This window comes from Salvelinus sp. IW2-2015, linkage group LG34 (genome assembly GCF_002910315.2).
Source record: "Salvelinus sp. IW2-2015 linkage group LG34, ASM291031v2, whole genome shotgun sequence".
Classification (NCBI taxonomy): domain Eukaryota; kingdom Metazoa; phylum Chordata; class Actinopteri; order Salmoniformes; family Salmonidae; genus Salvelinus; species Salvelinus sp. IW2-2015.
This window is the reverse complement of record NC_036873.1, coordinates 1050580-1064556: the sequence shown is the minus strand read 5'-3', so window position 1 is coordinate 1064556 and position 13977 is coordinate 1050580. Positions and strand designations below refer to the sequence as shown.

Sequence of the window (13977 nt, the reverse complement as noted above, 5' to 3'; positions counted from 1 at the left end):
GGAGATGGAGCACCACTTCTATAAAAGAGGAGCACCAAGGAGATGGGGCACCACTTCTATAAAAGAGGAGCACCAAGGAGATGGAGCACCACTTCTATAAAAGAGGAGCACCAAGGAGATGGAGCACCACTTCTATAAAAGAGGAGCACCAGGGAGATGGTGCTTTGCTTTCACACAATGAATGTAGTCACCTTTATTATTTTCGATGCCTGTGTAAACAACTCAATTTATAATGTCTCTGGGAGAGCATGTGACCCAGAAAAGTGTGTGTGTGTCTGTGTGTTTGTGCGTGCCTCTTTCCCAGGGGGGGCTAAAACCCAATCGCTCCTGTACACAACCCTGCATGCCTCTCCACTCAGTTTCACAGTCATTATCCAATTATACCAATCAGGTAATTATGTTAATGTGTTGCTTACACGTCTCTGGGCTGGATAAACAGAAAAGCTCTGAAGAAGTCTTGAAGTCAGTATCTCTCTTTGAAAACAGGAGTGTTGACTAAGGACCCCTGTTGCGAACCTCAGCCAGACACACACACACACTTTGGAGGCAGTTGAACAGAGTTGAAAAGGGAATTAAAGGCATGCTGCTTTAAGCAGGGAGCGCTGTAAACATCCAGGCGTTTATTTTCTGTTTTGGAGCGAGTCAGTGACTAATCTGGATCAATAATGAATATATAGTCTCATTGATCATGAGGACGTATGTAGTAACACACTACTTGTGGCGCATTTATTCTAAGAGGAGGAATGAGGTGAAATGGAACAGACCTCCTGCTGTGATCGGGCACAGTGAAGAACCCCTGTTGGGATCAGAGACCTGAGTCACTGATGAAAGATTACGATGTAGCCTAGATGGTGATGAAACTGAATGATGACAACTGCAAGGGATGATGATGATCTCATTCTGTCATTATCTTTCTCCATCCCCACTCTCACAAGTACAAAGGAAAGACAAACCTCCACACTGCTCTTGCTCATTACCCACTCCTACCGGCACACATAGAGGACATGAATCCACAACAGGAGCTTCCACCGTTACCTAGCAGCACTATCGAATCTAGTTCCATCCCCCTCTCGCCCACAGACCTAGTGCCATCCTCTAACCATGGTTTCTGCCATTCATGACTAGATGTTATTTCTGAAGGGTTTGGGTCAGAGTACAGGGTTGAGATGATTTCCCCTTGGGGTGGAGGTTAACTCCTCAGAGAGCTTCGTGTGAGTGAGGGAATACGGAACAGCAACACCAGGAGAACATCAAACCTGCTTTGAAGCCTAGTAGAGATGATAAGGAACATGGAGAATTGAGAGGAAGAAATAGGCCAACTGTAGCAGTGTTTTAAAGCCATACCACCACAGTCAAACTAGACCGATGATAAATTAAATATAGCAGCATGCCACCATATTGATTTTGCTAAGGAAGCGCAGGGGGAAAGGGAAAGAGAGATGGAGAGACAGAGAGAACAAGAGATACAGAGAGAGAGAGAATGACAGAATGAGATAGAGAGAATGAGAGAGCGAGAGATACAGAGAGAGAGAAAGAGGGACAGAGAAGAGATCAACAACACATTCCCCATGCTACTGCTAAATTCATTCTAAGAACCTGTTAGACTAGAGGACACTGACCTGCTGACAGTATTCTCTGTCAACATTGTGTTAGTTTCGCCTTGGGTTTAGAAACATCACTGCATTGACATTTGCCTATGTCCCCTTGACATAACAATGCTATGACACATAGCATGTATAGCATAGGCCTACCAGCCACTGAATGTGTATAAGTGTCTCCTGAGTAATGAAAGTAGCCAAGTACAAAAGACACAGTAGTACCACAGTAGCCTACATCCCTATTCAACCAGTGCATGCCATGTACGTCTACACCACACAGCGTCCCCAAAATGGCCGTGGCTGGCATCTCTACCAGGTTCCAGACCCCCTGCTGCTAAAATAATATTCTCAAGGTTACAGCAAACGTGTTGGGCTCATCAGTCTGTGTACAGGGAATTAGGAGAGGTAGCTTCTAAACAATACGATTTCTACACAGAGAGAAGAATAACTGAATGATACACTATAGCTCCACCTGAAACTGGAATGGTTTGAACTGAAGTTCAACACTGAATTCTACCAGACCAAAAGACCATGCATCTTTGTAAAGTTGGTTACTGGTTGACTATACACAGAGCAACAAGTCCTGGTCTGGGTTAGGTAGAGAGACCTAGCTAACTGCCAAGGTAAATACATTGAGATAAAGCTATAGAAAGTGAAGGGAGGTCTATCTTGTTACGTCATCCTTTGAACGTGTTATTCAATGGATGGGCTGGGAGGGAGAGAGGGAGAGGCTTCACAGGTAACAAAAGATGAAGAGCTTTTCACAGGAGATAACACAGGCAGAGCCACCGATGACAGGATAGAATGTCTGCCTAAGGACAGAGGTTTTGTAAGCATCATCAATGTGTGTATGTATTCTGACAGAGTGGTTCTGGTGACAGAGTGGCTCCGGTTTCTAAAGCTGTGAGATGTAAAAGGCGTCTCCCTCTCGGCAGGTGTATCACACACTAGGGTGAGGTCATGATAGATAGCTGAAAAGACAGCTAGCCACACCTACAGTAGCACTCAAAGCTGTCCTAACTTGCAGTACACTGGCTTTTTTTTTTACACTTGCTGAACATGTTGCTGTGTGTGATTCCTACCTCTGAGGCCAGACATTTAACTCTAATGAATTCTAGGTACACATATTTTTACACCCACCCAGCAATGAGAACTCTTTTTCACAATATTAATTAGTAGTCTGAACGAGTGTCTGCTTCTTAAATTAGCTAAATGTATGCATGGCATTTTTCAATACTGTCGACTGAACCACCAACCAATGCATTAGTCCACCACACTCCCACAGCCTGTGCATCTGGACTCTGTGACTGATGTGAGATCATTAAGTTCTATCAGGAAGAGCGACTTCCTGATAGAACTGTCTCTCTTCAGACAGAGCCCATAATTATGTCCTGGTCAGTGGCAGGGCCTGGTCTAGGACTAATGGAAGGGCCTGGTCCAGGACAAACGGACCAATGGCAGGGCCTGGTCCAGGACAAACGGATCAACAATAGGGTCTGTCCAGGACGAATGGGCTCTTACATTGGCCCCCACCAGTGATAGACCAATGGGTGATAGACAGAGGACATTTACAGTGGCTTGGTGGCCGTGGCAACCCCAGTGATAGATGGGCCCCATTAAAAAGTGATGGTACCTTGTTGAAATATTTACAGGTGGGCCACAACTGGGGCCACAGAGGGAGAGCCTGGCTATATATAGTTTATATGCCCCCTTCTCCAATGAACAACACAGACATTTACAATAGGAGGACAACATCCAGTGTCATCTAGGCGTCCGTTCTCCTCTAGCCGAGGGGACGTTGCCCACTGTCTGCACTACAGTTAGTCTCTATGAAACAGTTAGGCCTACTGCATTCAGACTAGGAACGCTCATAACATCACAAATATACATCTCGCTGAAACTCATCTGTGTTGGCTACATTAAAACAGAGCACCAATCAACAAATCATTCTGAGGCAACTTCCAATACATCAACAGTCAGTCGTATTTCTGAAATGAAACATCAACATGAAGGAGACTCAACAGCTGTGCCCATTAACAACCTAATACAACAGGGTAAAAGCCTTATCAGATAGGACTGTGATTCTGTGTTAAAGACCAGCTGAAGGTTATAGACTGAGGTGTAGGTTGGGCTCAGTGGGGGAGGTTGATTAACATGTTCAAACACATCAGCTCACCTTCTCATTACCTGCTAGGGAGGGAGGAGGCCCGGGTGGGGGGAAGGGAGAGACTGGTAACCAGGGAAAGGTCAACAAGCTGAGTGGATTAGAGCCAAACTCCCCAGAGGATCTACACATATTATAAAATGCATACCCAGGCTGAGACACCCAGTGTTCTCTTCCCCACAGCATTAGGTACAGCACATAATGGCACAACAACATGCTGCCTGCATTTAGAGTGGCTAAAACAATCCCTTGAGCCACTGCGTAATAATGACTGCCATGAGACTCTGAGACAGGGATACAGAGAGCTGYACAGCCTGCTACRGTGAGATAAGGCTAGTTGGAATGGTTCAATAATACTGAGACAGGTGAGTAGTAGATAACACAGGAGACAATGGTACAAAATACAGCCTTCAAGTGCATGTTAGCTTGTCAGTGATCCAGGGAGTGTGTGAAGTGATTCTTGCAGTATGTGTGTATGTGTGTGTAACTATACTTGTGGGGTCCCCACAAGAATAGTAAATTAACAGAAATTTGACCAACTGGGGACATTTCGTTAGTCCCCACAAGGTCAAATGCTATTTCTAGGAGGTTTAGAGTTAAGGTAGAATTAGTGGTAGAATTAGGTTCAGGAGTTAGGGTTGAGGTTAGGTTTTTGGGTTAAGGTTAGAGGTTAGGGAAAATAGGATTTGAATGTTTATAAATTGTGTGTCCTCACAAGGTTAGTTAAACAATACTGTGTGTGTACGTTCAGTAGAACAGTACCACAGCAGAACTTCCACATACTTTTCCACAGACGTCATCCCCATGTAGCTGTACACAACAAAGGCCAGGAGTCAGGAGGGGAGTAGGTAGATCTCTGATGGCAACATGGATAAATGGGTTTAGTGTGGGAACATCAATCCATATCTCTGCTGCTGCTTCCTCTCTCCCTTGTTTGCATGCTGCCGCATGTTTGCATGAAGGAGAGACGGCGGGGGGATAGCGAGGTGGAGGGAGAAATTAATGGAGAAATGGAGGAAGAAGTTTCAAGTTTTATTCATCTTATGTAAAGGATACACATTGTATACACTACTCTGTCCAATGAAACGCTTACTTTCATGTTCCTTCTCGACAACGCAACAATAAAAGATAAGAATACGACCATAAAATAAATGGCTCAGTAGAATATATGGCAAATGTTTAAATTGTGCAGTATTAGCAATAGTAAATAAGAGTCTGGTAGCAGCAGAGATGCAGCGATGAATAGCAGAGCATTGCTGTGATGTTGGTAGGGCCCTTCTCAGAAGGGATGAATAGCAGAGCTGTGATGTTGGTAGGGCCCTTCTCAGAAGGGATGAATAGCAGAGCTGTGATGTTGGTAGGGCCCTTCTCAGAAGGGATGAATAGCATAGCTGTGATGTTGGTAGGGCCCTTCTCAGAAGGGATGAATAGCAAGCTGTATGTTCGGTTAGGGCCCTTCTCAGAAGGGAGAATAGCATAGCTGGATTGTTGGTAGGGGCCTTCTCAGAAGGGATGAATAGCATAGCTGTGATGTTGGTAGGGCCCTTCTCAGAAGGGATGAATAGCATAGATAGCTGTGATGTTGGTAGGGCCCTTCTCAGAAGGGATGAATGCATAGCAGCTGTGATGTTGGTAGGGCCCTTCTTCCAGAAGGGATGAATAGCATAGCATGCTGTGATGTTGGTAGGGCTTCTCAGAAGGATGAATAGCATAGCATAGCTGTGATGTTGGTTGGGCCCTTCTCAGAAGGATAAATAGCGCTAGGCCTCGCCACGCTCTCATCCTATCCATTAACCAGATTCAGAGGAGGATATAGGCTCCATTGGTTTGGAGTCAACAGGCACCACACTACTGCTGTTGCGCCTGATTTTGAACTGCCGTAGTGTTAAGATATGAATCGTTCCCTCTCCAGTCAGTCTCCCCACTAGACACCATGCTGTTCTATAGATGGAGAGCAGTGGAGGCTACTGAGGGGAGAACGGCTCATAATAATRGCTGGAATGGAGTAAATGGAATGGYATCAAAMACATGKTTTTYATGGGCTTGATACYRTTGCAATCACTCCATTCCAGACATTATTAAGAGCCGTCCTYCCCTCAGCAACATCCACTGACGGTGAGTATGCTTTAGGTCATTGGAGGTCATTTTAGGTTGTTGGAGGTCCTGCAATTTGTGATGTGTCCTGAGACAAAAACAAGCTACGGTGTCTCAGCTTAGTCAAAGAGAAGCAACTTCAAGAAAAAGCAAACAGGTAGAAGTAAACGTGACGTGACTGTAAAAATCTACCTTTAAGGAACATGCCATGTCAAATACGAGACAAAGACACGAAGAAGCTTGACAGCTTCTTCATACTTCTCAATAAGTGGTAATCAACAGTAGACAATAAGAGGTACTTAACCGAAAGATCGCTGGTTCGAATCCCCAAGTCGTCAAGGTGGAAAAATCTGCCGTTCTGCCCTTAAGCAAAGCAGTTAACCCCCAACAACAACTGCTCCCCGGGTGCCGATGACGTGGATGTCGATTAAGGCAGCCCCCTGCACCTCTCTGATTCAGAGGGGTTGAGTTAAATGCGGAAGACACATTTCAGTTGAATGCATTCAGTTGTGAAACTTACTAGGTATCCCCCTTTCCCTTTACTTAGTGGAGACTATCAGTTCAATCAACAGTAGATAAGAGGTACTTAGTGTAGACTTTCAGTCTAAAAAGTTACATAACAGTTGTGTTAAGGTTCAGAGGTATGGGCGACAGTCAGTCATCCCCAGCGGATTAGGTTAAGACTATGTTAACAACTCCAGCAAGTGGTCCTCTACACAGCTACCTTGGGTAGACAGGGAGGTAAGGGGGGATGTAATCCCAAACACGGGACAATGCTGAGCCTGAGCCGGGCTGAGGCCATGGCCAGTGTGAGAAACTGGGAGAAAGGGAGACCGTTCGGTCAGTGGGCCGGTGAGTTGTCACAGCCACCGCTGTTGGCATGGTGGCTGTCCCASACACCTGTTCCTTCCCTGTTCCAGTCACACGGTGGCCTGGGTTTATGCTACCTCATGCTGCCCTGCATGGCTGGTCACTTTGTTCCCTGGCCTAGTCAGAGAGATGATTTTCAAAACAAACTTAACCGAGCATGCCCTCTGTGCTTGTTGAAAAAGCAGCACATTCTGCAACGTTAACAACAGCCTGTCAGGATAATCGGAAGGACCTCAAGCTCAAGGATCACCAGTTAGCGGCACTCTCAGCTGCTTGTGCCTTCTGATTGACAACCATCCATGACGTAGAGAGAACACCAACTGTTCACTGACACACACATAGCTTATGAAGTGTTGCACCATATGTTAGAAATAGCCAATGGGAGTTGATGAGTACACGATTATATTCATATCTCAGTGCCCTGGGTAAACTGTGTTACATGATACTCTGTCCTCAATAGCTTGGGTTAGCCCTACAGGTCTCACTGTAGACTGAAGTGGTCAAACCAGACATTCCACTATGTGAAACTAAACCAGCTAGCCTGTGTAATGCTCCATTGACATGCATGTCAGGGATTTAAAAGGGACAACCCTTCACATTGCCTCCTCACTTGACTTGATCACACACATGTGGTTACTTAGCAGAAAAACTCCTTACTTTTCCAGTGCATTCACGTGTTACAAAGCCAATATCTTGCTATATAAAGTCTCAGTCCCCTGCTATGTTGACATGGTGATATGAATTATTTGTTTACGTTAGGTATAGGCCCTATATCACAGCCCTTTCTCAATGCAAGGTGCCTCAGTTGGAGCGATGAGACTTGTGGGATATGACCTCACTAGTCTGTGTGGTTAAAGATCACGAGGCAGAGCATCTTAAAGCTGTTTACTACTAGGTCAGTATGTGGGTAAACTAGAATTCTGGAAAGGCCATATGAAGGCGAGGTGTGTGTCAAGTGCAGGGGAGGCTGGTGTGAGGAGCTATAGGAGGACGGGCTCATTGTAATGGCTGGAATGGAATAATTGGAACAGAGTCAAACATGGTTTCCATGTTTGATAGTGTTCCATTTATTCCATTCCAGCCATTACAATGAGCCCGTCCTCCTATAGCTCCTCACACCAGCCTCCACTGGTCAAGAGGGGCTCGCTACATTCTCTCTTTAGGTTCTGTGTGGGTAGGAACAGACTGCCATTCTCATTGGCCTGGAAATCCACATGGAAAATGCACGCAGATGTAAACACAAGTACACAAGTACACAAACAGACACTACTGTACATACTGTAAAATCCCAATTACAACAAGTCCACAATTCAGATTTTCCTAGTTATTCAGCACATACTGTACTTTCATGACATCAACCCTAATATTTACACTAATCAGGACAACTGAGCCTGGAATCAACTCTTCCTACTATTATACAGAAACAACACCTGAGCAGGAAATCAGATCAATTTAGTCAGTGTGCTAGAATTAAACACTGTAACATCCACTGACAGTTCCCAGGAGTAAATGAAAGGACTTCAAAAAGCTGCCCTCTGTGTGCATTTTCTGGTGCCAACTCCCAACTTCCACAGTGAGTGTGCTGACAGTATGCTGACAGCAAAATTCAACATTTCTCAAAAAAGTTCACTTCAAATACACTGCATATAGCAAACAGTTTTGACTGAGTTTTATTACACAGAGTAGGGTTTTTGCATCAAGTAAAATTATGTTAAAATCAATTTCTATCAACACTGATTTTCCTATAACAACTTTGATGTAAAACAATCCCTGTATAGTCCACACCATTGATGTATAAAGAACGGTCCGCACCCAACCAGACTGTAAATAAAATATGGCCAACCATGAAACATTGATGGGTGTCTGTTTGAATGTGATCCCATGAGGTAGTAACCCAATACCCTGACCTCTTCATCACAGAAAGATGATAAGAGTACCAGTCCGGTCCAAACCTCATTTAAAAAATACCCTTCATACTACCATGTTTTGTTTCCCAAGTTTGCTGAAGTTGGAAGAGTGTGTGTGTGTGTCACATATATGTTAACCTCTGCAGAATGAATAGCAGGAAGCCTACAAATAATTATGACTTATGTTACAATAGATGCCAAATGTACTTTATGTTCGTGGCTCTGATTAAACACCTTCGTCTGGGCTCCATAGCATTAACATGTGGATAACTTCAGCAATAAACCTTGGCAAAATGTCACGTGAGGCACAATAAAGGTGAATGAAAGGTGACAGATTGTGTCCAGGCATTTACAAGAATCAAGCTGTATAGACAGATACTTTAAAACTTATTCTGAGAAATGTGCCCAGGACAGATGACAAGTCACTCTGATATACATGTTTTTAAAAAGACAACCCCATGATAACAACCGACATGTAAACGTGTCACATTATGCCTTGACAGAGTCAGACAGTCCCTGTCACTTGACAAGCAGCAAAATACATTAACAATGTCTTGCCAAGTTATTTACTTTCTAAAATGCGTAATTTACAAACAATACATTAGCTGTAGTCTATTTATGTGTAAGAAGACCAACCGAAATATCGTACCGTAGGCTGAGTCTCAGAAGTGCAAGTAGCCGACTTCGTGTAACAACACCGCACAGCTTCAAGATGTGGAGCAAAATCAACCTTTTACCCTACTTTCCTATGAGCGTCTTTCCAACACCAAAGTGCATAACCCTCTTGAAAATCACTAATTCTCCAGCAGAACGTTGTTCAATTTCCCTGGTTTAATGTCGCCTTCTATTAGAAAAGTAAAGATATAAGCTACTTAGCTAACAATATCGCCAACCAGTCAGTCTGCTTACTGTACGTAGTGTATACATAGGTGAGCGTTACGAGCACACTAAGCTTAGGCTCCTCCCTCTTTGTGCCCACAGCAGTTTGTGATAGTGATGGGCATTCTGGTTCTTTTCAGTGAGCCGGCTCGTTCGGCTCAGCTCACCAAAAAGAGCCGGCTCTTTTGGCTCCCAAACGGCTCTTTAAAAAAAATATGTTTTGTATTACTTCAAGTCAAACAGTTTGCGATAGTTTGACTATGATTGGTGTTAAAACAATTCGAATTAAATGATTAAATGAAATCATACTCTACCTTAACCACAATGTATTTAAAAATGCATTGGTTTGTTTTGAAAAATAATGCTATTAAACATTTGAATTTAAAGTATAACTTTTTTAATGTATATAAACAAAGTGCATATCAATCTAACCATTCAAAACGAATAGAATCTGAACAGCATAATAAAATATTGCACCATAACAAAGAAAAATAAATAACAATTTGCAAAACAGCAGCAAAACAGCAACCCACAAATTGAAATAAATGTAAAAAAGAAGGATGCTATTACACATGTGCATTTAAAGTAAAACTTTTAAAATGTATATAAACAAAGAGCATATAAATGTAACAATTCAAAACGAATACAATCTGAACAACATAATAATAGAATATTGCACCATATAAAAGAAAAATAAATAACAACGTGCAAAACTGCAGCATCCCACTTAAATATTAAACTAGTCCCTCTTTTCTCTCTTTTTTATTGCCATGTTATAACCAGCAGCACACAGCAATGCTGACCATATTTTGCTTTTATGAGATATTTGCATTCAGAAATGCAAGCTGCCTCACTTTCGAGTGGCTGATGTGGTTTCTTCTTTCAGTAATTATTTGTTTCGTTTTCGAGAAGACCCTCTCAGAGGGAACGGAAGTGGCAACTATGCAGATTCTCCCGGTCATGACTTTAGTAAGCCTTGTTCTTCCACCAGCTCAGAGGATCTGCAGATCTTTGGAGGAGGGGATCCTCCAAATAGGATCGGACCTCCATTATGGCATCTGCTGAGGGATTCCTTCGTGCTGCATCCCCAGTTGCTCTCTCGTCAAACAGCAGACGTTTGTGGCACTACTGCTGGTGCTTCTGCTCCATCGGATCCCTCTTCTTCCTGTTGCCCTGGTGCCTGAGCCAGCTGACTGCTGGGGCTGTCCCTCCCTGCTGCTGAGGTTATTCTTTGAAGAGCCTCATCAATCGCTCTGGCATCACTGAAGGCTAACTTCTTAAACCTGGGGTCAAGTGCAGCGGTTTCTGAAAGCACGTGATTATATTCCATTCTGTGGAACTTTCTGTCCATTGATGAACATAGGGTGTCCATCAACTCTGTCACATGTCCTATGGTTACATTTACTTCTCTCTGGCGGCTGGCTGTGATTCGCTGCAGACAGCTGCAGATACACAGGAGTATCATTTTTGAGGCTGTCACATAGCTGAAAAGAGAGAACAGTAACTTATTAGTTCAGGTTCATGTTTTGTCTACTGATACTACATTCTCATCTACTGCTCATATACATATATAATACTAGATTAAATAATAACTGCTTACTGTACCTCTCTCCACTGATCTCCACAGTGACCTGCTCAAAGGGTTCCAGGACTCTGCACACCTCCTCTGCCACCTCCCATTCCTCTTGGGTCAGAGCATCAACAGGTGCATTGACAATGGCCAGGGTAGAGATGATGGCATCCTTTGACTCAAGAAACCGTTTCAACATATATAATGACCACCTTTTAGTGCAGTCTTGTTTAGGCCTCAGCTCAGGCATCCCAATCTGGCGTTGTGTAGACTTTAGTTTTTCAGAACCTACTGTGCTCCTGTGGAAGTATTCCACAGCTGCTTTCACTTTGTCCACGGTGGGCTTCATCACCTTCAAAGCATCTCTTACAATCAGGTTGATTGTGTGGGCAAGACATGGATGATGGGTCCATTTAAACATTTTCATGGCTTTGGTTATGTTAGCTGCATTGTCGCTAACACAACAGACCACTTTTCCATCTACTTGCCATACTCAACAGTTCCTCTGCCAAGATCTCTGAGGTGTTTCTTTCGCTGAACTCAAAGCAGTCCAGAAGACAGCTAGACATCAAAAAATCTTCAATGAAGTGACATGTAACCGACATTTAAGAAGTGGTTACCCTTGATGTTCAGCAGTCAGCGGTAAGGCAAACTGCAGTAGCTTTTTGGACTCTTTCCCACACTGAAGCCTGTGTGCTCTCGTACAGTTGTGGAATAAGTGATTTTGAAAGGGTTTTCCTGCTTGGAATTGTGTACATTGGATTTAGACTATTGCTATAATTTCTAAAACCTCTGTCCTCCACAATCAAAAATGGCTGGAAATCGTTGGCAATCATTTTAGCCAATGCAATATCAATTTGGCCTTGTTTTGCTACAGACATAGACTTTGGCATAAACTGGTGTAACGGATGTGAAATGGCTAGCTAGTTAGCGGTGGTGCGCGCTAATAGCGTTTCAATCGGTTACGTCACTCGCTTTGAGACCTTGAAGTAGTGGTTCCCATTGCTCTGCAAGGGCCGCGGCCTTTGTGGAGCGATGGGTAACGACGCCTCGTGGGTGACTGTTGTTGATGTGTGCAGAGGGTCCCTGGTTTGAGCCCGGGTATGGGCGAGGGGACGGACTAAAGTTATACTGTTACATTGATGCTGTTGACCCGGATCACTGGTTGCTGCGGGAAAGGGGGGTAAGTGTAACGGATGTGAAATGGCTAGCTAGTTAGCGGTGGTGTGCGCTAATAGCGTTTCAATCGGTTACTTCACTTGCTTTGAGACCTTGAAGTAGTGGTTCCCCTTTCTCTGCAAGGGCCGCGGCTTTTGTGGAGTGAACAATGCTTCGTGGGTGACTGTTGTTGATGTGTGCAGATTGGCTCGACACTCACGCCCTCACGCATCTTTGGTTCATTGGTTGACACTGCGTGTCTGATTGACAGGAACAACAGGTGAGGCTGAGCAGACAGTCAGAACGAATGTGTGTGTGCGCTTGAGCATTTAGGGCTATATTATTTTATAAAATGTTTTGTTCTTTGAATTAGTTCATTCTATTAATTTAAATCTTTTGATTATTCATATCTTAATTTTTTTATATTTTTATAAATAGATTCGGCTCTTCTGATAAGCGAGCCGGCTCCCAACATTCACCTACAAGAGCTACAAGAGCTATTAGAGCCGACTCGTTTCGCGAACGACCCATTACTAGTTTGTGAATGTGAGAGCAGTGTGAGAAGTCAATGCACTGTGAATGATTGCCCTTCACACAATTGTTTTCTATACAAAACAAGGATTTTAGTCCTGTATTTCAAAACCTCTTTTTATCCTGCCTAGCCCATATGATCAAAGGACTAGGCTATTCCATGCTAAACAATAATAATTGAATGGCAATGTAAAACCATACAAACATAAACAACTGTGTCCACCCAAATCCTGATAGTAGATCAACAACCATGACTGAACAGGACTGTTAACAGTGTCACCTGTTTTAAGGAGCTCTGTGCCAGCTGCCATTCTCGTCACAGGGCCCGAGTTGGAGCAGCTATTTGCCGTGTTATTAGTCTCTGTTGTAAAAACAAGGTAAACCTGTGTTCTTGGTCATGGCAGACTAAGTAGACTTCTCATAGCAGATGAGGAATTTACATTTTAGAAAATGTTTATTTGCACATTGTGTATTGTGAAAAGTATATGCACACATGTATCATTTCAACTTTTTTTTTTACATAAAAATATTGTCTATCCTGAACTTTATGGTTACCTGATACCTTTGTAAACAACCAACTCATTGTGTATTTAATATTACTTGTATTATTACGTATTATTATTTCTCTATTTTCTTTCTCTCTGCATTGTTGGGAAGGGCTGTAGTATGCATTTTCCTGTTAGTCTACACCTGTTGTTTACGAAGCATGTGACAACATTTGATTTGAACTGTGGCAGGTGCTGGCTAGTAGAAATAAACAAGGTAGATGGGGACATCTAGTGCTTATAATTTGAAGTACATCTCCTGAGAAATTGCTCARTTTACTATGARTCYTTCAGACAGTCTCRGTGGTATTTCTCTGTCTCTRTGCTGTAGAGAACATATGTGTTTGGACTGTGTGCCAATATTCAAATATMAAACTTGGGGATTAATTAATAGATGTGAAACACCCAAAATAGGATTCAAAATACTACCTCAGCCATATGATTTCCTAGATGCAATGGTAGACTATACTGTAATAAAGATAGTATTAAATGTATGWGCTTTTTKGTCTATGCTTCACAATAGATATAWAAGTCAGTCTTTATGYTTTTACTCATGATCAAARGTGTGATGAAGACTTGTCCACTGGAGGTCGACTTTAGGCAGCCATGTCAAAACCAAACTATCATCGTCAAACACACGGTCAGAGGCTGGTTGTGGTGA

At 43.1% G+C, this 13977-nt stretch overlaps 1 pseudogene; it reads right to left on the bottom strand.

Annotated features, from left to right (window-relative positions):
* The window catches only part of LOC112067919 (FHF complex subunit HOOK-interacting protein 1B-like), a 54046-nt pseudogene extending 44475 nt beyond the window's left edge, over positions 1-9571 (bottom strand).
* Between the last annotated feature and the right edge of the window lie 4406 nt (positions 9572-13977).